General features: G+C 45.9%; 1 long non-coding RNA gene across 1 annotated transcript; it reads left to right on the top strand.

Moving 5' to 3' along the window:
• Nucleotides 1-303: 303 nt before the first annotated feature.
• Nucleotides 304-25,524, top strand: LOC116990218. Its single transcript, XR_004416474.1, has 3 exons — nucleotides 304-439; nucleotides 14,030-14,035; nucleotides 25,512-25,524. It is a non-coding gene; the product is annotated as an uncharacterized LOC116990218 (long non-coding RNA).
• Nucleotides 25,525-27,701: the final 2,177 nt, after the last annotated feature.

The following is a 27,701-nucleotide window of genomic DNA, read 5'->3' on the forward strand; positions in this document are numbered from 1 at the left end:
AGAGACTGCCCCCCCTCGTGGTTGTTGATGCAGCTGATGTGTCTGAGGGAGGGGTAAATAGAGGAGGCGAAGGAGGGCAGGGGAGAGGGGTAAATAAGGTAAATACAGTAATCTTAAACAAATGAGATGGTTGTGAATCCCTAGTCAAGTGCATTGAAAAGTTGCGAATTGTGAAGCCAGAGGAAACAATGTAGTTGGAGAGGAGAGGAGAAATAGGCACAGATCTAGTTTGGGGGGAGGGGGTGTGGGTAGAAAGAGGGTGTGGGGAGAAAGAGGTGGTTTTGTTAGAGGTTACCAAAAGTTGTAGAACTCAGTGTTTATACTGTTGGGTTGTAAGCTATCCAAGCGAAATATGAGATGCTGTTCCTCCAGTTTGTGTGTTGCCTCACTCTGGCAATGGAGGAGGTGCAGGATAGAAGGGTCAGTATGGGACTGGAAGGTGGAGGAATTAAAATGGTCAGCAGCTCAGAGATCTGGCAGACTGAACGCAAGAGTTCTGTGAAGCGGTCACTGAGTTGGAGGCAGCAGAAAGGTCAGAGAAAAATGTGTTGGAAGCGGCTGCTGATGTGGTGAAAGGTGAGGAACAGGGGAACCCTGTCCTTGTTCTGTTTAGGGGAAGGGAAGCAAGAGCAGGGCAAAGGGACACAGGAGATATGAGTGAAGGATCCATCTATTTTATTTCCAGAAATAAACTTTATTTAATATAAAAAAAAATATACAAAACAAGAACAGTGAAATATTATGACAGTCTCAGCGACGATACCATATAACCATATAACAATTACAGCACGGAAACAGGCCATCTCGGTCTTCAAGTCCGTGCCGAACACTTATCTTCCCTTGGTCCCATCTACCTGCACTCAGACCATAACCCTCCATTCCTTTCCCATCCATATACCTATCCAATTTATTTTTAAATGACAAAATCGAACCTGCCGCCACCACTTCCACTGGAAGCTCATTCCACACCGCTACCACTGAGTAAAGAAGTTCCCCCTCATGTTACCCCTAAACTTCTGTCCCTTAATTCTCAAGTCATGTCCTCTTGTTTGAATCTTCCCTACTCTCAATGGGAAAAGCTTGTCCACATCAACTCTGTCTATCCCTCTCATCATTTTAAAGACCTCAATCAAGTCCCCCCTTAACCTTCTGCGCTCCAGAGAATAAAGACCTAACTTGTTCAACCTTTCTCTGTAATTTAGTTGTTGAAACCCAGGCAACATTCTAGTAAATCTCCTCTGTACTCGCTCTATGTTGTTGACATCCTTCCTATAATTGGGCGACCAAAATTAGGCGACCATACTCCAGAATTGGCCTCACCAATGCCTTGTACAATTTTAACATTACATCCCAACTTCTATACTCAATGCTCTGATTTATAAAGGCTAGCACACCAAAAGCTTTCTTTGCCACCCTATCTGCATGAGATTCCACCTTCAGGGAACTGTGCACAGTTATTCCTAGATCCCTCTGTTCAACTGCATTCCTCAATTCGCTACCATTTACCATGTACGTCCTATTTTGATTTGTCCTGCCAGGATGTAGCACCTCATACTTAACAGCACCTCACACTTAACTCCATCTGCCATCTTTCAGCCCACTCTTCCAAATGGCCTAAATCTCCCTGTAGACTTTGAAAATCTACTTCATTATCCACAACACCACTTATCTTAGTATCATCTGCATACTTACTAATCCAATTTACCACACCATCATCCAGATCATTGATGTACATGACAAACAACAGTGGACCCAACACAGATCCCTGTGGCACCCCACTAGTCACCGGCCTCCAACCCGACAAACAACCATCCACCATTACTCTCCGGCATCTCCCATTCAGCCACTGTTGAATCCATCTTGCTACTCCACCATTAATACCCAACCATTGAACCTTCTTAACCAACCTTCCATGAGGAACCTTGTCAAAGGCCTTACTGAAGTCCATATAGACAACACCCACCGCTTTACCCTCATCAATTTCCCTAGTAACCTCTTCAAAAAATTCAAGAAGATTAGTCAAACATGACCTTCCAGGCACAAATCCATGTTGACTGTTCCTAATCAGACCCTGTTTATCCAGATGCTTATATATATTATCTCTAAGTATCCTTTCCATTAATTTTCCCACCACTGACGTTAAACTAACAGGTCTATAATTGCTAGGTTTACTTTTAGAACCCTTTTTAAACAATGGAACAACATGCGCAGTACGCCAATCCTCCGGCACTATTCCCGTTTCTAATGACATTTGAAATATTTCTGTCATAGCCCCTGCTATTTCTACACTAACTTTCTTTCCTTTCTTGGGTACATTCCTTTGGTAGTGTTCACAGAACTATTTTAATACCAGGTACCCTTACCACTCTTATGGCCCTCTGGGGTGATCTCCCTTCCTCGTTTAAGGGACATCTCATCATACCCTGCCCCTCCCAATGTCCAGCAGCGGAAGGACCCTAGACTGTGGTCATCCCCCACAGAGCCTTGGCATACGCTGCACCAAGATTCAGTGTGTCCCTCAGTAATCTGGAGCAGGCCAGTAGCCAACATTCCCTGATGGACATTACGCTCTGCTAGTTGATCAGCAAGTTTCGATCAGACCGAAGAGCATCTTCCACAGAGTTGATGACCTTCCAGTAGCAGTTGATGTCCATCTCCGAATGTGTTCCTGTGAGCAGAACATAAATCAGAGAGTCCTCTGTGAAGGAGCTGTATGGGATAAATCATGCCCGGGACCCTTGAATCATTCTGCAGATTCTCTTCACAAATCCACACTCTGGGAAGGGATGGGCACCCATCTCTTCTCCATAGCATCCGCCCTGAGGACAGCATGTGCTGGTAGTAAGATTCCGACGGTGCAGGAAGGATCTGTCTAGGAGACCCCTTGAGGCAATCACTAGACAAGCTGGGCAGTCTGCTTGGTGAACCATGCCACAGCATCCATCTAATCCTTTCCCCACAATGTCTGCTAGACGTTCCCTGCTGACCACTGCCCGATGGCCTGGTGGTCAAGGGTGTTGGTCTGAAAGAACCTTTCCATGAAGGACATTATGCGGCATCTTCCCCAGCCCCATCCTTCGCAACACCAGGGACAGATGGAGCCTCAGCAGATCGTGACACTTAGTGCCCACGTGCTCACATGCTTTGCCTCTACACACAGCCTGATACAGTCACACACAAAGATGGCCATCAGGATGAACACTTGTTGGCCCACAGAGCAGTGACACAACAGGTGGCAGAAAAACTGGTCATGGCTCAAGTGGATCAGTGAGGGGGTGGAATGTCACATGTGATAGGAGCAGAATCAGGCCATTCGGCCCACTGAGTCAGACTAACCAGCCTATAGTTTCCACTGTGCAGATGCTGGTATAAATCGAAGGTAGACACAAAATGCTGGAGTAACTCAGTGGGTCAGGCAGCATCTCTGGAGAGAAGGAAGGAATGGAAGGAATGAAGCATCTCTGGTCAGCCCAGTGATTCCACTGTTCTACTTTGCTCCCTACGTGTACAACTGAGTAATATTGGCAATTTCACAATCATCTGGAACCATTCCTGATTCATGAAATATCACTATTACGTGGGTCCACCTCCAACTATATGATGAAAAAGACAGGTTAGTGGATCCTTAGCCAACATCTTCTAAAGTCAACAATCAGCTCCTTGGTCTTATTGGTGTTGAGAGCAACATTGTTGTTCTGTCACCATTCAATCAGATAATTGATCTCCCTCCTATACTCTGATCCATCTTTACCAATAATTCCTCCAACAACGATGGTGTCGTCAGCAAATTTAAAGATGGAGTTGGAACTGTGTTCTGCTACTCAGTCATGGATATAGCGTGGTTAGGGCAGGGGCTCAGCATGCAGCATTGAGGTGTTCCTGAGATACCTAATGGTTATCAAGGAGGAAGTGTTGTTGCCAGTTTACATCCCCCATTGATCTATTGTAGCAGGTCCAGTGGGTCCAGGTTCTTGTTGAGATGGTGAATATGTTCCACAACGAACCTCTCAAAACACATCATCTCCACTGACATTACTGCCATCATTGCCATGTGTCATTGAGACATGCACCTTACTCTTCTTGGACACCGGTATTATCAATAACCTGTTAAAGCAGGTGTGAACCTTACACCTCAGTATTGAGAGGTTGCAGATGTCCACAAAATCTCCCGTGAGTTGGTCCGTGCAGGTTTTGAGAACATGACCACAGGGGCATGTCCAGGAACAAAGGCTACAGAAAATGACGGACATTGCCTGGTCTTTCATGGATACTGACCCCTCCCCCAACCATCAAACTGAACTTCAGGTAGCACTGCCTGAATAAGGCAGCAAGTATCATCAAAGACTGCCACCATCCTGCCATGCTCTCATCTCACTGCTACCATTGGGAAGAATGTTGAGAATCATTCCCTCCATGTTCAAGAGCAAGAAGCTTCTTCCCTTAAACATTGCACCACACTAACCACAATCCTACCTCAGCAACGATGATCTAATATGGACTGGGTTTGGTTCCACTGCTGACAACAGTTTTACACTTTGATCAGTTTTGCAATTACTGATTATAAATCTATTGTACATTTATTTGTGTTGCTGCGTTAATGGGCTGATAAAGCTGCAGGAAGTAAGTATTCCATTGCTCCATTGTCAGTACATATGGGGTTAAAACAAACTTGACGTATCTTTATCCAAACAAGGTTTCATAAATAAATCCTACCCGGCAACACGTGACAAACTGTAACCACACTGTTGTATTGGCTAGTTTTGTTAGTTTGTGGGTCAGCGACGTGAGAGGTTTACTTTGTTTCTCTACTGCCTGGAGTTGGTGATTTCCAGCCAAACCCTCCCCCACTGAGCAATCTGAACAAGCTCTCTGACATCTTGAAACCCTCTCAGCGCCTGGGATGGCCACTGGTCCCTCGCAGCTCTCCCTCCCTCCTTTCCCTTCCTCACCCACTCCCACCCTCTGGATCATCACTACAGTATCTGTTGTCCTCACCCCTGACTCCTACTCATCAGAACCCTGCAAATCCCTGGTGTGATCTCCATCTCCATAATTATATCCTTGTCCTTCCTCATATCAACACCACCATATGGATCATCTGCTGCTGTTTCTAATCTCCACAAACCCTCTGTTCCAGTTTCCCACCGTTCAATCTCATACCCCACCACCCCACCTTCTGTCTTCATCTACCATGGTTCAATTTCAGATAACCAGCCGTTCCAGTTTGTGCCGGTTACTGACAGGTTCTGATGTAAATCATCCATTGTAACATTAGCTCAGTTGCCACCTAACCTGCTGGACATTCCCAACATTCTCCGTTAGTTCAGATTTCCAACATCCAGAAGGAGGTATATGTCAGGTATAGATTGCTGTGATTAAGCAATTCCCTTGAGGAGCAGAAGCAATATAGGAGTGCACTTAAAGAAATCAGGTGGGCACAAATATCTTGGCAGATATGTCATCGCAGAATCCTATGAGATTCTACATTAACACAAAAAAAAGGTAACTTGGGAGATATCTCTCCTTATCTAGCGCCTTCTTGTCTTCTTTACACTTCCAGCTTTTGTCGAAACCTAGAAAAAAAGACCTGCAGATGCTGGTTAATGCACAAAAGGACATAAAGTACTGGAGTAACTCAGCAGGTTTAGCAGCAACACTGGAGAACATGGATAGATGATGTTTCTAGTCAACACTCTACTTTGGGCTGATTGTAGTTGAGGGGAGAAGGGGACAGAGCACGGCAGGTAGACACAGGCGAGGGGGGTTTTGGTAGATAGATGATTGCAACAAAGGCCAGAGATAAATACAGAGACATGTGGGCGTGAGATGTGAGACAGTTTTGTAGATTCTTTTGTCACCCACTCCAACCCTCCATCAATCACCACCTCCACCTGTATCCACCCAACACTTGCCCATCTTTGTCCTGCCCTCATGTGTCTTTTCCAGCTTTCTACCCCCACAACAAAGATGAAAGAAGGGTCCCAACCAGAAATGTCATCTGTCCATTCCCTCCACAGATGCTGCCTGACCCACTGACTTCCTCCAGCACGGTTTTGCGTTTGAGTTTAGTTTATAGCCACATGTATCAAGGTACAGTGAAAAGCATTTACTGTTTGCTAACCAGTAAGTGGAGAGACAATAGGTGCGTTATTATGTTCCCCTTTCGCTGCCATCCTTCACCTCTATTTACCATTCCCTCAGATACAGATGATCTCTACATATCTTAGTCCCAACCAGACTTCAAAAACAGATCCTACCCGGCAACAGGTGACAAGCTATAGCTTCATTGGCTGTTTATTCCCCATGTTAGTGAGTCTGCGGTTTGGGAGGCTGCACTCTGTTTCTCTGTTGCTTGTGGTTGATGATATTACTGACAACCCCTCCCCCAGTGGCCCGTCTGAAAGAAGCTAGCTCTACAGACGCATTGCAGTCAGAATGCCCAGCTTGTCTACCGATACGCCTCATCGCCAGAACACACAAAAAAGCTCTAACTCTTTGCTTGGGTGGCGGTGAGATGGGCCCTCCCAGCCAGAGCATTGTTAGAGTCCCAGCACAGCTAGATGTCCATCAGGAATGTTGCTGACTGGCCTATTTCACACTGCAGAAGTACACGCTGAGGGCATCTCTGAAGCTTGGTGTAGACCACGCCAAGGCTCTGTGGGGGTGGACCACAGTTTAGGGTCATTCCACAGTGGGACATTGAGGGGAACAATCTGGTGAAGACACCCCTCACACAAGGGAAGGGATGTCACCCCAAGGGACCAGATGAATGACATGGGTGCTTGGTTTAGGATAGTTTCTAAACACTATGCTCTCCAAAAGGATCTCGATACTATGGTTGAGTGGTCACAACAATGGGGCATGCAGTTCAACCCTTCCAAATGTGAAACTATGCGTGTCACCAGAAGGAGGAATCCAGGCGAAACATCTTACAATATACTTGGTGCCACCCTTGAAGAATCCAAACAAACCAAGTATCTTGGCATCAAATTGCAGAATGATCTGCGTTGGAATGGTCAGACTCATCATGCAACAGTGAAAGCAACAGGTGTCCTAAACTTCCTGAGGCGCAACTTTCATCATTGTTCAACTTCTGTCAAGGAGAAACTATACTTCACCCTCGTTAGACCTCATTTGGGCTACACAGTTGCAGCATGGGACCCATACACAAATAAAAATATTTCTTCCATCGAACGTGTCCAAAGACAGGCAGCTCGATTTGTTACTAACACCTATGAGAGAGAAGCGAGTGTCACCAAACTTCTGAATTCTCTGGGGTGGAACCCTCTCCAAGACAGACGTGAAACTCACCGTGTGACCTGTTTTTATATAATGTTAAATGGTCAGCTCGACATAGATTACAAGACCTACACCAAACCCAAACCAATTAGGAGCAGACGAGGGCATTCGATCCAATTTGTGATCCCAGCTACAAAGACAGATGTGTACAGCAATTCGTTCTTCCCACGCACAATTAAAGCATGGAATAATCTCCACCCAACTATAGTTACCCAACCAGATGCAACTACATTTAAAGTAGCTCTTTCTTCCCAATAACCCTTTCTGGCTTAATCCCTCCCTTCACCACCTCCAGTTTAAATTCCAGTTGGAATATTTTGGAGGACCAAGAAACCAAGAAGAACTGTGGAATATGACACTGATCAATATATAGACATTGAGAATGTCAAAAGAGTTATATTTTGCACTGTTATATTTTGCATATGTTTTGTATCCAGTTTTTTATTCTGAATAAAGTTTATTTTTGGTAAAAATAATCCCAGCCTCTTGGCTCAGTTTAAGTGTAATTTCTGTTCTTATCAGTGGACACTGCCCGGGTCTATCATGGGTCCTGATCTCCCCACCATAGGGTCTATTATGGTCCTGATCTCCCCACCATAGGGTCTATTATGGGTCCTGATCTCCCCACCATAGGGTCTATTATGGTCCTGATCTCCCCACCATAGGGTCTATCATGGTTCCTGATCTCCCCACCATAGGGTCTATCATGGTTCCTGATCTCCCCACCATAGGGTCTATCATGGTTCCTGGTCTCCCCACCTGATCTCCCCACGGCTTCAAAAAGGCAGCCAGCATCATCAAGCTGGCCATGTTCTCATTTCACTCCTGCCATCAGGAAGAAGGTAGAGGAGCTGATAACCATGACTTCCAGGTTCAGGAACAACCTCTTCCCAAAACCCATCAGGCTATTGAACACTATTACAAACACCAACTAAACCGCGAACAATGAACTGTTGTCCTTGCGTGGAGATGTTGGGCTTTTGTTTTGTTTTGTACTATATTGTTTTTTTATTGAATATTTGTTTTCATGTGTTTCCAAACCTGAGGTGCTTTTGTAAGTTGACTTTAATTGTTCTGTTTAAGGGCATATGATAATGAAACACACTTGACACTTACTGAGTCAGAAGTGGATCCATGCTGATTGGGGAACCAATCTAACACATCTTTCCAGCTTTAGAATAATGGTTATGACCAGGCTGGCTCGGAGTGTTGACATTATTATAATTGTTGACATTTCCATCCTAGGGGAAAATGGTGTCCAGCCTCTCTATGCAACTCATCATTATATTTATTTCTACCCAGGTCTCCCAGAGCATCCAACAATCCAACGTAAACAATCTAAGTTTATCCAACCTCTTCATAGCTATTATCCTCTAATTCAGGCAGCATGATGGTAAACCTCTTCAGCACCCTCCCCAGAGTCTTCACACACTTCCTGTAACATTATGTGATTTATTGTCTGAAGAAGGGTCTCGACCCGAAACGTCACCTATTCCTTCTCTTCAGAGATGCTGCCTGTCCCGCTGAGTTACTCCAACATTTTGTGTCTATCTTCGGTTTAAACCAGCATCTACAGTTCCTACACATGATTTCTTGACTCTTATACCTGACCTATGAAGGGATGCGTACCATATTGCCTTCGTTACCACGCTACTTCAGGGAGCTGGGCCCCAAGATTCCTCTGTACATCAGTGCTGATAAGGGCCTTGCCAAAGTTATGAACATCTAGTTCTCCAATGTTAGATACCCTCTAACAAACATTCTCCTCTCTCCCCCCCTTTCTCCCCCACACCCTCCTTCTCCCCCCCATGCCCAACTTGGACACACCTATTTTTCTCCTCCCCCTCCACCTAGATCCTTTCCTTTGGCTTCACAATTCGCAACTCTTCAAGGATTTGTCTTACATCTAGTGCTTTTTCATCTCTGGCCATCTGCCTATCAACCCCCCTCACCTGAGTTCACCTGTAACCTGCCATGCTTCTCCTGCCGATCCTCTCTTCCAGCTTGCTTCCCCCCTACAATCAGTCTAAGGCTCCTGCCCCTGAACATCACCTATCCATGTTATCCAGGGATGCTGTCGAACAGACTGAATTACACTAGCATTTTGTGTCCTTCTTTGTAAACCAGCACTTGCCATTCTTTCTTTCTACATCCACTGCCCTACCCTCCTCACTTTAGTCACCTGCACCAAATACCCATGGGCAAGTCTGCAAGACAACCCTGTCCTGTACAAAGCTTCTAAATGTGAATAAAACCTATCCCTAAGAATCCTGTCCAACGCTCCTCTGCCACTGGCATGAGTCTCACTGACCTAGAATTTCCTGGATTATTCCTGTTTCCATTCTTAACCTAAGTGATATTGGGATGGCAATGCCATTGCCTGCTAAAGGCAGGTGGTTCAACTCTGGTTAGCGATGGTTATTGTCTGGAATATGGGGAATGTGAATCAGTCAATATAAGCAAGACGGCTCTTAGGAAGCAGCAGTGAGGGAGCAGCCTTGTGAGGGAAGTGCCCTGTGAGAAAAGTGTGAGTCTTTGGCTCGAGAGTCTTCGGCGAGGAGGCTGAGGAGAGGAGGCTGAGGAGAGGAGGCTACGCAAACCGTTGGCAAGGGAGAGACGAAAGAAGGAGATGTCAGGCAAGCTGATTCAGTGCGATGCTTGCAGTATGTGGGAGGTCAAGGACACTGCTGGTGCCTCTGGCTGCTACAAATGTGAGAAGTGCATCCAGGTAGAGCTCCTGAAGGGCCGTGTTGGGGAACTGGAGAAGCAAGTGGATGCCCTCAGGTTTGTCCGAGAAACGGAGTCGTTCCTCGACAAGTCCTACAGTAAGATTGTTACACCTAAGGTACTGGAAGAGAGAAGGTGGGAGACAGTGAGAAAGGGAGGGAAGCATGGAATGCCAACGTCCCCGGGGGTTGTACCTCTTGTGAACAGGTTCACCCACTTAGAAGCTGTCGGGACAGAAGAGGTGTTTACACTGGGCGGCGGATTGGCTTGCGAAGCAAATAGGGCTGTTGAGCCAAAACCAAATAGGCCAATGTCAGGCAACGCCATTGTAGTGGGAGACTCCATTGTGAGAGGTACGGACAGGGGTTTCTGCGGCAACAGACGGGACGCGAGGATGGTGTGCTGCCTTCCTGGTGCCAGGATCCAGGATGTCACGGACAGAGTGCAGAAAATCCTCAAGGGCGAAGGTGAACAGCCGGAAGTGGTTGTGCATGTCGGCACAAACGATGTCGGAAAGAAGGGGATGAATATTCTGCAGCGTGACTTTAGAGAGCTCGGAAAAATGCTGAAAAGCAGGACCTCCAGGGTTGTTATCTCCGGTTTGCTTCCAGTTCCTCGTGCTGGCGAGAGCAGTAACAGAGAGATACGGGACCTGAACGTGTGGCTGAGGAACTGGTGCACGGGGCAGGGATTTAGATTCTTAGATCACTGGGATGTGTTTTGGAGTAAGGGGGAACTGTACAAAAGGGACGGATTGCATCTTAACAGGTGTGGAACCAGCATTCTGGCAGGCAGGTTTGCCACTGCTACACGGTTGGTATTAAACTGAATAAGGGGGGGTGGGGTGTCAAATGGGATAGTGGAGGATGGAGTTAAAGGGAAAGGGTTTCTAAATGTGTGAGCGGAGAGACAGAGGGGTGTAAAATGAGGGTAGAAGCAATAGGTAGCAAGGTGAAAAGTAAAAGTGACAGGCAGGCAAATCCAGGGCAAAAATGACAGAGTCCCCTAGTCCTCAACTAGGTCCCCATACAGCACATAATCCTCCAACATTTTCGCCACCTCCAACAGGATCCCACTATTAGCCACATTTTCCCATCTCCACCCCTTTCCACTTTCCACAGAGACCGCTCCCTCCGCAACTCCCTGGTTAACTCGTCCCTTCCCACCCAAACCACTCACATCCTGGGTACTTTCCCCTGCAACTGCTGGAGATGCAACACCAGTCCCTATACCTCTTGCCTCGACTCCATCCCAGGACTATGACAGTCTTTTCAGGTGAGGCACTTGCACCTCCTCGAATTCATCTACTGTTCCAGGTGTGGACTCTATACCAGCGAGACTAAGCACAGTCTCAGTGATTGATTAGCTGAACACCTCCCCTCAATCGCTGAAACCTATCTGATCTCCTGGTTGCCCAGCACTTTAACTCCCCTTCCCACACTGACCTTTCTGTCCTGTGCCTCCTCCATTGTTAGAGTGAGGCCCAACACAAATTGGAGGAACAGCACCTACACATTTCGCTTGGGTAGCTTGCACCCCAGCAGTATGAACATTGACCTATAACTTCAAGTTTGCCCTCCTTCTCCAGCCTAACTGTTCCCGATTATATTATATCTCTGTTATTCCCATCTCCGAGCTAACAAAGATTTTCCTTGAACGTCCCCTTTGATGTTTTGTTTTCACACTTTACCCATCCATATCTATGTCTCCCTCTCTCCTGATGAGAATATGGATTTGCCATGAGCGAGGAGAAGGGGGGGGGGGGGGGGGGGGGCCATTCGGGTGGGACATTCCCATTTCTAAAGTGTCAATGCTGTGAAGCATAACTCTGCTTCAGACTCAACCCCACCCTAGTGTTTTATTTTATTCTCTGCAAGATTCTGGATGTGGGACCAGAGGGCAAACTCACTGTGACAGGAACCACTGTCACAGGAACCATTGCTGCTCCAGTCCCTCACCAGACCCAAGCTCAGTGTCCCAGGCACCCATGTAACCCAGACCCGTGCACCTTCCTTGTAGCTTGCTGATCCTACACATTCAGTGAGTTGTGTGCAGGGACAATGGGCCCCATCTGGACATCAGCTCCTTCTACTCTCTACATTTAACAAACTCTGCATTTATTCCACCTGTTATGCCCTTGACCACTCACAAGCTGCTGTGCTCCCTGTAGCATCCACGGGCCACTCACACAAGCTGATGCTGACTCATGTCCACCCTCTGATTTAGACATATTCCCCAGACCTCAACCCTTGTCCACACGTCACCCCAGGAATGTGCACCTGACAGGTGTGGAAAAGGTTCCAGACCCAAAACGTCACCTATCCATGTTCTCCGCAGATGCTGCCTGACTGAGTTACTCCAGCACTTTGTCTTTTTTTGTAAACCAGCACCTGCAGATCCTGGTTTCTAATCTTAACGTACCAGCAGCACCTGAGCACAGGACTTGTGATGGTGCAAGTACGTTGCAGGGACTGGTTCACACATGTCACTGCTGGTCACCACCTCCGAGACAGACAAACCATTTTCTCAGACATGTCCAGGCCACCTTTTCCCAGACCTGTTGTTACCTCCATCACCACTTCCTCAGTGACAGATCTCACGTTTCCCCAGGGGTGGGGTAGCTACACTGTGTTTCCAGACTCCCCCTCCCTCTCTCTCACACCGACGTCCGTTTCCTACCAGTCTGGGGAATGTTTTGGGATTGGAGAACTGTCCAAGCTGCCAACATCTTCATTGTCCAAGCAGCCACCACCATTGTCCCCTCCCCAGACTGCAGTTGAGCAGGTCCTGGGTCTCTCCCCATGGCTGATTGACCTCAGCACCACTGTCTGACAAGCCCAACTCCCCCTCTCTCTCCACGTGCCCCAGTTCAGAGCACCAGGAGCTTGTGTTGTCAACATGTCCCACCTGGCTGTCCTCCTTTGTCCACCCCCACCGACTACCCTCAACCCACCCCCTTCAACACCTGCCCGTGCCCGACTCATCCATGCCCATGCCGACCCTTCCCCCACTGGGTGATGATGACACTGTGGTCAGGGCCTCAGGTGAAGCTGGGCCCAGCCAGCTCTGCCTGGGTCACCCAGATGCGATGGAGCCTCATCTTCTGGCCCAACCCGTGGTTTCCTTCCATTGTCCACAACCTTTCCCAAGATCTTCTCCTCGTTCCATCACTCCATTTCATTCCATCAAACCTGTTGTCCCTCCTCCAATCCCCGCCTCTTGACCCTCAGAGCTGCCCCCCACCATTCCCATAACTTTTCCCTCCAGTCCCACACTAAAGCAGCCCTCTCCCATAGATGAGGAGTTTGACCACATCCCTCCCCACCCAACCGTCTCCCTGCACTTCCCTAGAATGTTTCCCAGATCACCGCACCTTCTGCTCCCTTCTCCTGTGGATGTCCCCACTCTCCCTCCACCCACTGCAGACCCATACACCATTCAGCCCTTTGTTGGCCCACGCACCACACACAGACCCACCCTCTGTCCCTTACCCCTCACTGAAGCTGTTGACTGATCCCAGCATCCTGGGGTGTAAACCACCCCCCTAAGCCCATAACCCCCCCACACACCCCCACCCTGGAGAACAGACTTATGCATCAGACTATCCCACACTCCCTCTGCTCAGCTCCCACTGGAGATTTCCTCCATCTGCTTCATCAGCAAACACCGACTGACCTGTTGAATTCTTCAGTGTTATTATTTTAGATTTCCTCTTTGTAGTTTGATTTTCACTTCTTCCCCGTCCAATCCTATCCCTTAACATTTCATTTTTCTACTCTTTTCATCACTAGCCTTTGAACTCCAATGTGTAAAATACCCCCTCAACTGTCCCACTCATATGGTTTCAGCTTTATCTTGCCCACCATCCCCAAAATACAAGGGCCCCAAACCAAAGCTTCCTCCAGCACTGCATTGCTCAACATTCCAGCATCTGCAGTTCCTGGTCTCCTTTGATCATCACCATTGTGTTTTCCCCTCTGCCCTGAGAGGAGCCCATGTTGAGGAGAGGGTTGGGGAGCAGGACCTGTGGGCTGGATGAGCCCATGTTGAGGAGAGGGTTGGGGAGCAGGACATGTGGGCTGGTTGAGCCCATGTTGAGGAGAGGGTTGGGGAGCAGGACCTGAGCCCATGTTGAGGAGGGGGTTGGGGAGCAGGACCTGTGGGCTGGTTGAGGAGAGGGTTGGGGAGCAGGACCTGTGGGCTGGTTGAGCCCATGTTGAGGAGAGGGTTGGGGAGCAGGACCTGTGGGCTGGTTGAGCCCATGTTGAGGAGGGGGTTGGGGAGCAGGACCTGTGGGCTGGTTGAGCAGATCAATGCCTTACACATCAACTCACTCAGGTTACACATAGATCACTCCCACCATCAGTGATGTTTAGGACCAGTGACACTGACTGAACCCAGGCTGAGGGGGAACAGAGTCAATGACTGTACCTCCCGCTACAGGCAATCGATGCCCCATCCATCACCTCCTGGCTGTGTGTGGGTGGAAGGTGTGAAGGACAGAAGGTAAACAACCTTCACCCCAGGTCCGAGTCCACACAGCGGGAAGCAAAGTATCCAATTTATCCTGGACCCTGACTGCTTGTGGGAGGGTCTGTGTCTGACCAGTGTCCAGCACCACATTCAGTGAGGAACTGAGGCCTCTCTCCACTGGCTCCCTGTGTGGTTCCGAATACATTTCAAGATCCTCCTTTATGTCTACAAAGCCCTTAATGGGCTTGTCCCCTCCTACATCAAGTCTGCTCACCCACCAGGCCACCTCCAGGTCCCTCACATCGGCCGACTTGGGGTTACTGAACATCCCGCTTAGGGGTGATCGCGCCTTTGCGGTTGCAGCTCCTAGACTGTGGAACAGCATCCCTCTTCCCATCAGAACTGCCCCCTCCATCGACTCCTTTAAGTCGAGACTTAAAACTCATCTCTACTCCCAAGCCTTTCTTGACATCCTCTGAGCAAGGGCTATATGTATGTAGTGATGTATGTATTTAATCTATGAACCACTGTTGTATAACGTTAGTACCTCCACCAATGTAAAGCACTTTGGCCAACGAGAGTTGTTTTATAAATGTGTTATAGAAATAAAAGTGACTTGACTTGACTTGAGGCCCCTGGTGTTGTGGGTCTGGGAGCAGCTGGGAGAACAGTACCAGCAGGTGACCGATTGTGGCAACAGAGAGTGACACAACACGTGACAAGTATCCCAGAGTCTTTAATCAAATGTTCCAGCGACAGGTACAGAGATGAGGATTTATACAAAGCCAATTCATTGTAAAGTGTAGAAAATAGCAACAGGTAGATAGATGCAGCTTTACCATCAGTGAGACTGGAGCGAGGGGGAGTTCCAGAAGTCTCGGGGTTGACCCCCAGACCTCACCTGTGCAGTGAGTTGGTGACGATCACCAGTTGGCACGAGCTGCCATCACACTGAGTCGGCAGGTGAACCTCTACCCCACGATGACCAGTGAACCACTTCCACATCCGGGACTGAGCAGCTCTCCACCCCGGTGAGTCCCGAGTCACTGCCCAGTCCCGGGGAAACCGTGCGGTCCTGACCAGTCACCGGCGGCAGAAGCTGCACCGTGCTAGCGGCCTGGTTAAGCAACCGTAGCGGGCATCAGACCTGGAACAGAGGGTGGAGAGAGGTCAGGATCCAGAACCACAGATTGTGTCCCCTTATCCCCTTGTACATCCCCCACCCAATGTCTGAACTGAACAAGGAGGGTCCCAGTGACCATGTCCCCTTGTACACTCCCCCACCCAATGTCAGCACAGACCAAGGAGGGTCCCAGTGACCATGTCCCCTTGTACATCCCCCACCCAGTGTCAGCACGGACCAAGGAGGGTCCCAGTGACCATGTCCCCTTGTACACCCCCCCACCCAGTGTCAGCACGGACCAAGGAGGATCCCAGTGACCATGTCCCCTTGTACACCCCCCCACCCAGTGTCAGCACGGACCAAGGAGGATCCCAGTGACCATGTCCCCTTGTACACCCCCCCACCCAGTGTCTGAACTGACCAAGGAGGGTCCCAGTGTCCATGTCCCCTTGTACATCCCCCACCCAGTGTCAGCACGGACCAAGGAGGGTCCCAGTGACCATGTCCCCTTGTACACCCCCCACCCAGTGTCAGCACGGACCAAGGAGGGTCCCAGTGACCATGTCCCCTTGTACACCCCCCCACCCAGTGTCTGAACTGACCAAGGAGGGTCCCAGTGACCATGTCCCCTTGTACATCCCCCCATCCAATGTCTGAACTGACCAAGGAGGGTCCCAGTGACCATGTCCCCTTGTACACCCCCCACCCAATGTCTGAACTGACCAAGGAGGGTCCCAGTGACCATGTCCCCTTGTACATCCCCCACCCAGTGTCAGCACGGACCAAGGAGGGTCCCAGTGACCATGTCCCCTTGTACACCCCCCCACCCAATGTCTGAACTGACCAAGGAGGGTCCCAGTGTCCATGTCCCCTTCTACACCCCCCCCACCAGGGAGAGTCGTGGGGATTAACCTGATACACACCCAACCCCAACCACTTTCTGCACTGACCAGGAAGTGTTCTGCTGACTGTCTTAGAATAAAGGGGAGGTCATTTAAGACTGAGGTGAGAAAAAACATTTTCACCCAGAGAGTTGTGAATTTATGGAATTCCCTGCCACAGAGGGCAGTGGAGGCCAAATCACTGGATGGACTTAAGAGAGAGTTAGATAGAGCTCTAGGGGCTAGTGGAATAAAGGGAGGCACGGGTTATTAGAAACATAGAAAATAGGTGCAGGAGGCCATTCAGCCCTTCGAGCCAGCACCGCCATTCATTGTGATCATGGCTGATCGTCCCCTATCAATAACCCGTGCCTGCCTTCTCCCCATATCCCTTGACTCCACCAGCCCCTAGAGCTCTATCTAACTCTCTCTTAAATCCATCCAGTGATTTGGCCTCCACTGCCCTCTGTGGCAGGGAATTCCATAAGTTCACAAATCTCTGGGTGAAAAACCTTTTTCTCACCTCAGTCTTAAATGACCTCCCCTTTATTCTAAGAATATGGCCCCTGGTTCTGGACTCGCCCAACATTGGGAACAATTTTCCTGCATCTAGCTAGTCCAGGCCTTTTATAATTTTATATGTTTCTATAAGAACCCCCTCATCCTTCTAAACTCCAGTGAATACAAGCCTAGTCTTTTCAATCTTTCCTCATATGACAGTCCCGCCATCCCAGGGATCAATCTCATGAACCTACGCTGCACTGCCTCAATCACAAGGATGTCCTTCCTCAAATGAAGGGATTGATAGGGGACGATCAGCCATGATCACAATGAATGGCGGTGCTGGCTCAAAGGGCTGAATTGTCTCCTCATGCACCTATTTTCTATGTCTCCTCGTTCACCCCCAGTGTTACTATGGTGTCAGTACTGTACATTGATGGACTCAGATGTCCCCTTCATACAGACCCAGTGCTACTGGTGTCTCTGCACTGAGGGAGGAAGCCTCTCGGCCCATCACACGGCCCACCCACTGCTGTGGGACAGGGCAGGTCCCCTGACACCCGAGCCAAGGGGAGCCAAGCTTTCAGCCCACAACTGGGGATTCCATGGAGGGTGTGGAGCAGCTTCCCAAAGTAACCAGTAGCCCAAAGTAACCAGTAACCTGGGTACTTACGTGGGCCATGGCCGGTGGAATCCAGGATAGCTGGAAGAGAAAGCACACATGGTCAGTAGGTCAGTGACAATCTCACATACAACCATATAACAATTACAGCACGGAAACAGGCCATCTCGGCACTACAAGTCCGTGCCGAACACTTATTTTCCCCTAGTCCCTATATACCTATCCAATTTATTTGTAAATGATAAAATCGAACCTGCCTCCACCACTCCCACTGGAAGCTCATTCCACACAGCTACCACTCTGAGTAAAGAAGTTCCCCCTCATGTTACCCCTAAACTTCTGTCCCTTACCCAAGTCATGTCCCCTTGTTTGAATCTTCCCTACTCTCAATGGGAAAAGCTTATCCACGTCAACTCTGTCTATCCCTCTCATCATTTTAAAGACCTCTATCAAGTCTCCCCTTAACCTTCTGCGCTCCAAAGAATAAAGACCTAACTTATTCAACCTTTCTCTGTAACTTAGTTGCTGAAACCTAGGCAACATTCTAGTAAATCTCCTCTGTACTCTCACTATTTTGTTGACATCCTTCCTATAATTGGGCGACCAAAATTGTACACCATACTCCAGATTTGGTCTCACCAATGCCTTGTACAATTTTAACATTACATCCCAACTTCTATACTCAATGCTCTGATTTATAAAGGCCAGCACACCAAAAGCTTTCTTTGCCACCCTATCTACATGAGATTCCACCTTCAGGGAACTATGCACAGTTATTCCCAGATCCCTCTGTTCAACTGCATTCCTCAATTCGCTATCATTTACCATGTACGTCCTATTTTGATTTGTCCTGCCAAGATGTAGCACCTCACACTTATCAGCATTAAACTCCATCTGCCATCTTTCAGCCCAATCTTGCAAATGGCCTAAATCTCTCTGTAGACTTTGGAAATCTACTTCATTATCCACAACACCACCTATCTTAGTATCATCTGCATACTTACTAATCCAATTTACCACACCATCATCCAGATCATTGATGTACATGACAAACAACAGTGGACCCAACACAGATCCCCGAGGAATCCCACTAGTCACCGGCCTCCAACCTGACAAACAACCATCCACCATTACTCTCTGGCATCTCCCATTCAGCCACTGTTGAATCCATCTTGCTACTCCAGCATTAATACCCAACAATTGAACCTTCTTAACCAACCTTCCATGAGGAACCTTGTCAAAGGCCTTACTAAAGTCCATATAGACAACGTCCACTGCTTTACCCTCATCAATTTCCCTAGTAACCTCTTCAAAAAATTCAAGAAGTTTAGTCAAACATGACCTTCCAGGCACAAATCCATGTTGACAGTTCCTAATCAGACCCTGTTTATCCAGATGCTTATATATATTATCTCCAAGTATCCTTTCCATTAATTTCCATCAAAATAGGACGTACATGGTAAATGGTAGGGAATTGAAGAATACAGTTGAACAGAGGGATCTGGGAATAACCGTGCATAGTTCCTTGAAGGTGGAATCTCATATAGATAGGGTGGTAAAGAAATCTTTTGGTATGCTAGCCTTTATAAATCAGAGCATTGAGTATAGAAGCTGGGATGTAATGTTAAAATTGTACAAGGCATTGGTGAGACCAAATCTGGAGAATGGTGTACAATTTTGGTCGCCCAATTATAGGAAGGATGTCAACAAAATAGAGAGAGTACAGAGGAGATTTACTAGAATGTTGCCTGGGTTTCAACAACTAAGTTACAGAGAAAGGTTGAATAAGTTAGGTCTTTATTCTCTGGAGCGTAGAAGGTTAAGGGGAGACTTGATAGAGGTCTTTAAAATGATGAGAGGGATAGACAGAGTTGATGTGGACCAGCTTTTCCCTTTGAGAAAAGGGAAGCTTCAAACAAGAGGACATGACTTCAGAATTAAGGGACAGAAGTTTAGGGGTAACATGAGGGGGGACTTCTTTACTCAGAGAGTGGTAGCGGTGTTGAATGAGCTTCCAGTGGAAGTGGTGGAGGCAGGTTCGTTTTTATCATTTAAAAATAAATTGGATAGGCATATGGATGAGAAGGGAATGGAGGGTTATGGTATGAGTGCAGGCAGGTGGGACTAAGGGAAAAAAGTTGTTCGGCACGGACTTGTAGGGCCGAGATGGCCTGTTTCCGTGCTGTAATTGTTATATGGTTATATGGTTAATTTACCCACCACTGAAGTCAAACTAACAGGTCTATAATTGCTAGGTTTACTGTTAGAACCCTTTTTAAACAATGGAACAACATGCGCAGTACGCCAATCCTCCGGCACTATTCCTGTTTCTAATGACATTAGAAATATTTCTGTCATAGCCCCTGCTCTTTCTACACTAACTTTCCTCAATGTCCTAGGGAATATCCTGTCAGGACCTGGAGACTTATCCACTTTTATATTTTTCAAAAGTGTCAGTACTTCTTCTTCTTTGAATCTCATAGTTTCCATAGCTACTCTACTTGTTTCCCTTACCTCACATAATTCAATATCCTTCTCCTTGGTGAATACCGAAGAAAATAAATTGTTCAATATCTCCCCCATCTCTTTTGGCTCTGCAGATGGCTGTCCACTCTGTCTCTCTAATGGACCAATTTTATCCTTCGTTATCCTTTTGCTATTAATATAGCTGCAGAAACCCTTTGGATTTACTTTCACCTTACTTGCCAAAGCAACCACATATCTTCTTTTAGCTTTTCTAATTTCTTTCTTAAGATTCTTTTTACATTCTTTATACCCCTCAAGCACCTCATTTACTCCATGCTGCCTATAATTATTGTAGATCTCTCTCTTTTTCCGAACCAAGTGTCCAATTTCCCTTGAAAACCAGGGCTCTTTCCAATTTTTACTGTTTCCTTTCAACCGAACAGGAACATAAAGATTCTACTCTTAAAATGTCCCCTTTAAATGTCCTCCATTTCTCTTCTACATCCTTCCCATAAAATAAACTGTCCCAATTACTCCTTTTATATCCTTTCGCATCTCCTCAAAGTTAGCCTTTCTCCAATCAAAAATCTCAACCCTAGGTCAAGTTCTGACCCTCTCCATAATTATATTGAAACTAATGGTATTGTGATCACTGGACCCGAAGTGTTCCCCAACGCATACCTCCGCCACCTGACCTGCCTCATTTCCTAACAGGAGGTCCAGCACTGCCCATTCTTTAATTGGTACCTTTATGTACTGCTGCAAAAAACTATCCTGCACACATTTTACAAACTCCAAACCATCCAGCCCATTTACAGAATGGGTTTCCCAGTCTATGTGTGGAAAATTGAAATCTCCCACAATCACTACCTTGTGCTTACTACTAATATTCCTACACCCAAATGACAAAGAATTTTCTTTTTTCTCTCATGTATATCATAGTTACTCTTGGATGATCAGCCATGATCATATTGAATGGCGGTGCAGGCTCGAAGGGCCGAATGGCCTACTCCTGCACCTATTTTCTATGTTTCTATGTTTGACTACTTTATAATAGATTCTCGGCTAGTTTGATCGGTCACTGCATGTGTGTATGATGCAATTGCTATTTCTGATCTTGCAACATTGAAACTATCAATTAAACTACCTGACCCCAAGTTTAGTGTTAAACAATGGCGATGTAATACTACTTTTCTTCAAGATCTAAATTTTGTTCATTTTATTTAAGATCAGATTGCTTTTTTCTTCTTAACAAATTCTACTGAAGAAATATCCAGTGGGGTAGTCTGGGATGCATTTAAGGCATATATTAGGGGACAAATTATTTCATACTCTGCAGGATTAAAAAAAACTCAAAATGAAAGACGTACATTGGCTGACGAGATTAAAGAAATTAATACAAAATATTCAAAAGCTCCTAGTCTAGAGCTCTATAAGAATAGAGTTGAACTTCAATTGAGACATGATTTGTTATTAGTATCACCGATTGAGAATCAGCTACTTAAAGTCAATTTTATATACATGGCGAAAAATCTGGTAAATTACTCGCTAATCAGTTGAAAGCGGTGACCAAACGTTAGATTACTAAAGTGAGTAAACGGGATTGTACACTGACTGTACCCATGATGAAATTAATCAATCCTGTCAGGAATTTTATACCTCCCTATACCAATCAGAACTTCTTACTGATTCCAATGTAATGCACGAGTGTTTGAAGAAACTGAACTTGCCAAATTTATCACATAATGAGTCTCTGTTGTTAAATGAACCCATCACGGAAGAAGAAGAAATACAGAAATCAATCCTCTCGTTGAATTTTGGTAAAGCTCCCGGTTTAGATGGGTTTACAGTGGAAATGTTTTAAAGTAATTCTCAAGTTTACTGTCTCCCTGGCTTTGCAAGGTTTTATAAAGAAGCCTTTTTAATGAATAGATTACATAGAAACATAGAAAATAGGTGCAGGAGTAGGCCATTTAGCCCTTCGAGCCTGCACCGCCATTCAATATGATCATGGCTGATCATCCAACTCAGTATCCTGTACCTGCCTTCTCTCCATACCCCCTGATCCCTTTAGCCACAAGGCCCACATCTAACTCCCTCTTAAATATAGCCAATGAACTGACCTCAACTACATTCTGTGGCAGAGAGTTCCAGAGATTCACCACTCTCTGTGTAAAAAATATTTTTTACTCATCTCGGTCCTAAAAGATTTCCCCTTTATCCTTAAACTGTGACCCCTTGTTCTGGACTTCCCCAACATCGGGAACAATCTTCCTGCATCTAGCCTGTCGAAGCCCTTGAGAATTTTGTAAGTTTTTATAAGATCCCCCCTCAATCTTGTAAATCCCAGCGAGTACAAGCCGAGTCTATCCAGTCTTTCGTCATATGAAAGTCCCGACATCCCAGGAATCAGTCTGGTAAACCTTCTCTGTACTCCCTCTATGGCAAGAATGTCTTTCCTCAGATTAGGAGACCAAAACTGTACGCAATACTCCAGGTGTGGTCTCACCAAGACCCTGTACAACTGCAGTAGAACCTCCCTGCTCCTATACTCAAATCCTTTTGCTATGAATGCTAACATACCATTCGCTTTCTTCACTGCCTGCTGCACCTGCATGCCTACTTTTAATGACTGGTGTACCATGACACCCAGGTCTCGTTGCATCTCCCCTTTTCCTAATCGGACACCATTCAGATAATAGTCTTCTTTCCTGTTTTTGCCACCAAAGTGGATAACCTCACATTTATCCACATTATACGCATCTGCCATGCATTTGGCCCACTCACCCACCTAGTCCAAGTCACCTTGCAGCCTCCTAGCATCCTCCTCACAGCTAACATTGCCCCCCAGCTTCGTGTCATCCGCAAACTTGGAGATGTTGCATTCAATTCCCTCATCCAGATCATTAATATATATTGTAAATAGCTAGGGTCCCAGCACTGAGCCTTGCGGTACTCCACTAGTCACTGCCTGCCATTGTGAAAAGGACCCGTTTACTCCTACTCTTTGCTTCCTGTTTGCCAGCCAGTTCTCTATCCACATCAATACTGAACCCCCAATACCGTGAGCTTTACGTTTGTATACTAATCTCTGTCCTTTAAGTCCTTTATTGTTTGATATCGCTTTGGAATGCCCTAATATTTTTGGTATTGTCCACGGGAATAAGACACATAAGCTATCCCTTTATGCAGATGATCTGTTATTATTAATTTCTAACCATGAGAAATCTATTCCGGCAATAGTAGCATTACTTCATCAATTTAGTACTTTTTCTGGTTATAAACTAAATCTTAGTAAGAGTGAGCTTTTTCCATTAAACAATCTAGTTTTGAATTATGGACAATTTCCATTTAGATTGACTATCAAATGTTTTACTTATTTAGGTATTAAGTTTACCAAGAACCACAAGGATTTATTTAAAGCTAATTTTACACCTCTAATTGACCACATCAAACAACAGTTTACTAAATGGTCACCAATGTCCTTATCTTTGATCGGCCGAATCAAGGCTATTCAAATGTTTATCTTACCTAAATGTTTGTATTTATTTCAGATGTTACCAATTTTTATTGTAAAATCTTTCTTTAATATTATTGACTCCAAAATGTCTTCATATATATGACAGAATAAAAATTTCAGACTAAGTAAAAAATACTTACAGAAAACAAAAAAAGACGGTGGTTTGGCACTGCCGAACCTTAGATTCTACTATTGGGCAGTTAATGCTCGTTATTTAACGTTTTGGACAAAACATTTAGAAGATACGCAATGCCCAGGATGGATAAATCTTGAACGTGATTCTATGCAAGGGTTATTAATAGACAATAGGTGCAGGAGTGGGCCATTTGGCCCTTCGAATTTGAGGAAGGACATTCAGCACCTCCATTCAATCTGATCATCCCCAATCAGTACCCCGTTCCTGCCTTCTCCCCATATCCCCTGGCTCTGCTATTTTTAAGAGCCCTATCTAGCTCTCTCTTGAAAGCATCCAGTGAACCTGCCTCCACCGCCCTCTGAGGCAGAGAATTCCACACTCACAACTCTGAGAGAAAAAGTGTTTCCTCGTCTCTGTTCTAAATAGCTTACTCCTTATTCTTAAACTGTGGCCCCTGGTTCTGGACTTCCCCCAACATCGGGAACATGTTTCCTGCCTGTAGCGTGTCCAAGCCCTTAACAATTTTATACGTTTCAATGAGATACCCTCTCATCCTTCTAAACTCCAGAGTGTACAAGCCCAGCTGCTCCATTCTCTCAGCATATGACAGTCCCGCCATTCCGGGAATTAACCTTGTAAACCTACGCTGCACTCCCTCAATAGCAAGAATGTCCTTCCTCAAATTAGGGGACCAAAACTGCACACAATACTCCAGGTGCGGTCTCACTAGGGCTCTGTACAACTGCAGAAGGACCTCTTTGCTCCTATATTCGATTCCTCGTGTTATAAAGGCCAACATGCTATCATTGGCTTCTATTCTAGGGGCCTCATAACCTTTTACAATTACGAGATTGAATAAATATACGACTAATCTAATAATAAGACATACATTCCGAATATGGTTTCAATTTCGTAAGTTTTTTGGATTGAATGATTTTATCTTATCGAGGCCTATCAAATCTATTTTTTTTCTTCCAACCTGCTAGTACTGATCAATCCTTTCTGTTATGGAAGAGGAAGGGATTTGTAGCTTTTCGTGATTTGTTTTTGGACGGTTGCTTTATGTCTTTTGAACAACTCTCCAATAAATATCATCTACCTAACTCACAATTTTTTAGATATTTACAAATTAGACATTTTGTGAAAGCTACTCTACCCTTTTTTCCGTTACCACATTAAACCAAAATCTTAGAAAATATTTACATTTCAACCCTTATCAGAAAAGCTTAATAACGACTATTTACAAGTTGATTTTGAAATTACAAATAGATACAATTAAAAAATTAAGAATGACTGGGAAAGATATGGTTATATTAAAGAGAACTAGTTTATGGAGGTTTTGTTTTTTCCTTTTTTCTCTTTTTCTTTTGATCTTTTTGTTTTTGTTATAGATACACGTTTTCTTTTAAACACATAATTATATTTACATAGAGACCGGGAGGTCTATATTCAATGTGTATTTTGACACTGGACTCGTATAATAATAATAATAATAATATATCTTTTATTGTCATTGCACGTCAGTGCAACGAGATTTAGTGTGCAGCTCCACTGATGTACAAGAAAGGTAAATAAATACAATATATAAATAAACAAGCTGAATTGATTGACGTGACCATCTGAGGGAAACTGTCCAAAGGGGGTGGGTGGGGGGGCACTCATTAGGGCCGGTTCAGAGCCGCTATAGCTCTTGGGATAAAACTGTTCCTGAGTCTGGAGGTTCGGGCGTAGAAGGCCTTGTAACGTCTGCCGGAGGGAAGTAGTTGAAACAGACCGTGGCAGGGGTGTGATGAGTCCTTATGGATGCTGAGGGCCTTCCTGAGGTTCCTATTTAGGTTAAACCTGTTATTAATGTAATCCTGATCCCTATGTATCAATATCATTGCTATGTTTATCATTATTTTTGTTGTTTTGTTTTTGTTTTTGAAAAACAACTAATAAAAAGATTTTAAAAGATAAAAGAAGAAGAAAAACAAAAGACCATTAGCCACCCTTCAGTCTTCCAGCACCTCTCCTGTATTTAAAGATGACTCGTAAATTTCAACCAGAGATCCCGCAATTTCCTCTCTGGTTTTCCACAATGTCCTCAGATATATCTGATCAGGCCCTGGACATTTGTCTACCTTCATATACAATAGTATCTTCAGGAATTCTTTGACCGTAACAGTGACTGCTCCCAAAATACTTCCATTGGCTGTCCCAAGTTTCTCCGACCTCATGTCTTTTTCCTCAGTAAATACAGAGGAGAAATACTCAATGATGACCTTGCCCATCTCCTGTGGCTCCACACAGAGGTGGCCACTTTGATTTCTGAGGGGTGCCACTCTCTCTCTAGTTACCCTTTTCCCACTTATATATTTATAAAATCTCTTGGGATTGTATTCATGCTATCTGCCAGAGATATTTCCTGGCCCCTCTTTGCCCTTCTGATTTCCTTTTCATTTACTCCCTAGTTCTGTAAACTCCTCCAGGAACGTGCTTGATCCCAGCTGCCTATACCTGCCCCATGCGGCCTTATTCTTGACCAATGCTTCAATTTCCCTCATCAGCCAAGCTTCCTTGCATTTGCCTGCCTTGCCCTTCACTCTAACAGGGACGTACATATCCTGAGCTTTTGTTTGCACACTTTCAAAACCATCCTACTTGAGTCCATCTCCAGCCTCGGAGTTGCGGCAGGATCCCGGCCAGGGGTGGAGTAGTGGAGGACAGAATCTCCTGCCCTCAGCTTCACCCCAGGATCTGGGTGGGGGTTGGGGGTGACCATGAGCCCAGCCATTGGATGGGATTAGAGTTATACAGGTCCTTTGGCCCTCCATATCCATCCTTCCATCACCGATCCTGGGAAAGGCAGGAGATTCCCTGAAGATTTGTTAGATTGTGTTTGGGAATTGTGATATTTTAATTTCATTTACCATTAAACCAATGTTTGAGCTGACAGGACCTTAGACCAGGGTGCAACAGGCCTACCTATTGCCCCATTTAGCCTGGTGTTAACTTGTCCCAGGCTGTGCTGGGGTATTGGTCCACATCTGAAGTGGGGAATGGGTAGAGACCCAGTCCATGAGTTGGGCCCAGACTCTCCAGCCAAGTAGCAGCACCACAAGTGTACATTAGTGGAGCCCAGGGCTGGAGGCCTGGGACAGACTCACTCACACACCAGCTCACCTTTAGCGTTCCTCAGCTTCATTATAACTCCAGCCAGCAGGATGAGCAGCCCAAACACAAAGCCCAGCGCTCCCACGATGATCTTGGTTCTCTCGGACTCAGGTGTGCTCTGCACCTCTGTCAGGTGAAAACGGGGAAGTTAGTACAGTCCTGGTGAACTCCCTCCTTCCATACACACCCACCCAAAAGTTCCCACCAAGTTTAAATACAACAGATTGTGGTCCAGAAAGGGAACACAAACAGTATCTGGAATGGACATTGGAACATGGAGAATTTTAATTTCCATACCACTGTCCACAAGTATCTTTGACAGAAGTTGCTCAGACTCCACTGGAAGAAGGACAAGGAAATCAACTATCTGCAGTTAAAGTGGGTGAAGAAGAGAGTGGAAAAGTGCAATGTTGCCCTGGGTAGTGAATCAGTTCACTAATGGGAACACATTTGAGTAATATTTAAATGCAGGATGAAGGGACATTACAGAAAACATAGGTGTAGAGAATATTGTCAAAACTAATGTTCCACAGCAAACCTCCATTCTTTTACTGAATAGAATTCGATTCAGTGTGATGCTTGCAGTATGTGGGAGGTCAAGGACACCGCTGGTGCCTCTGGCTGCTACAAATGCGAGAAGTGCATCCAGGTAGAGCTCCTGAAGGGCCGTGTTGGGGAACTGGAGAAGCAAGTGGATGACTTCCGGTTCGTCCGAGAAACGGAGTCGTTCCTTGACAAGTCCTACAGTAAGATTGTTACACCTAAGGTACTGGAAGAGAGAATGTGGGAGACAGTGA

The sequence above is a fragment of the Amblyraja radiata genome, chromosome 30 (genome assembly GCF_010909765.2).
Source record: "Amblyraja radiata isolate CabotCenter1 chromosome 30, sAmbRad1.1.pri, whole genome shotgun sequence".
Taxonomy (NCBI): Eukaryota; Metazoa; Chordata; class Chondrichthyes; order Rajiformes; family Rajidae; genus Amblyraja; species Amblyraja radiata.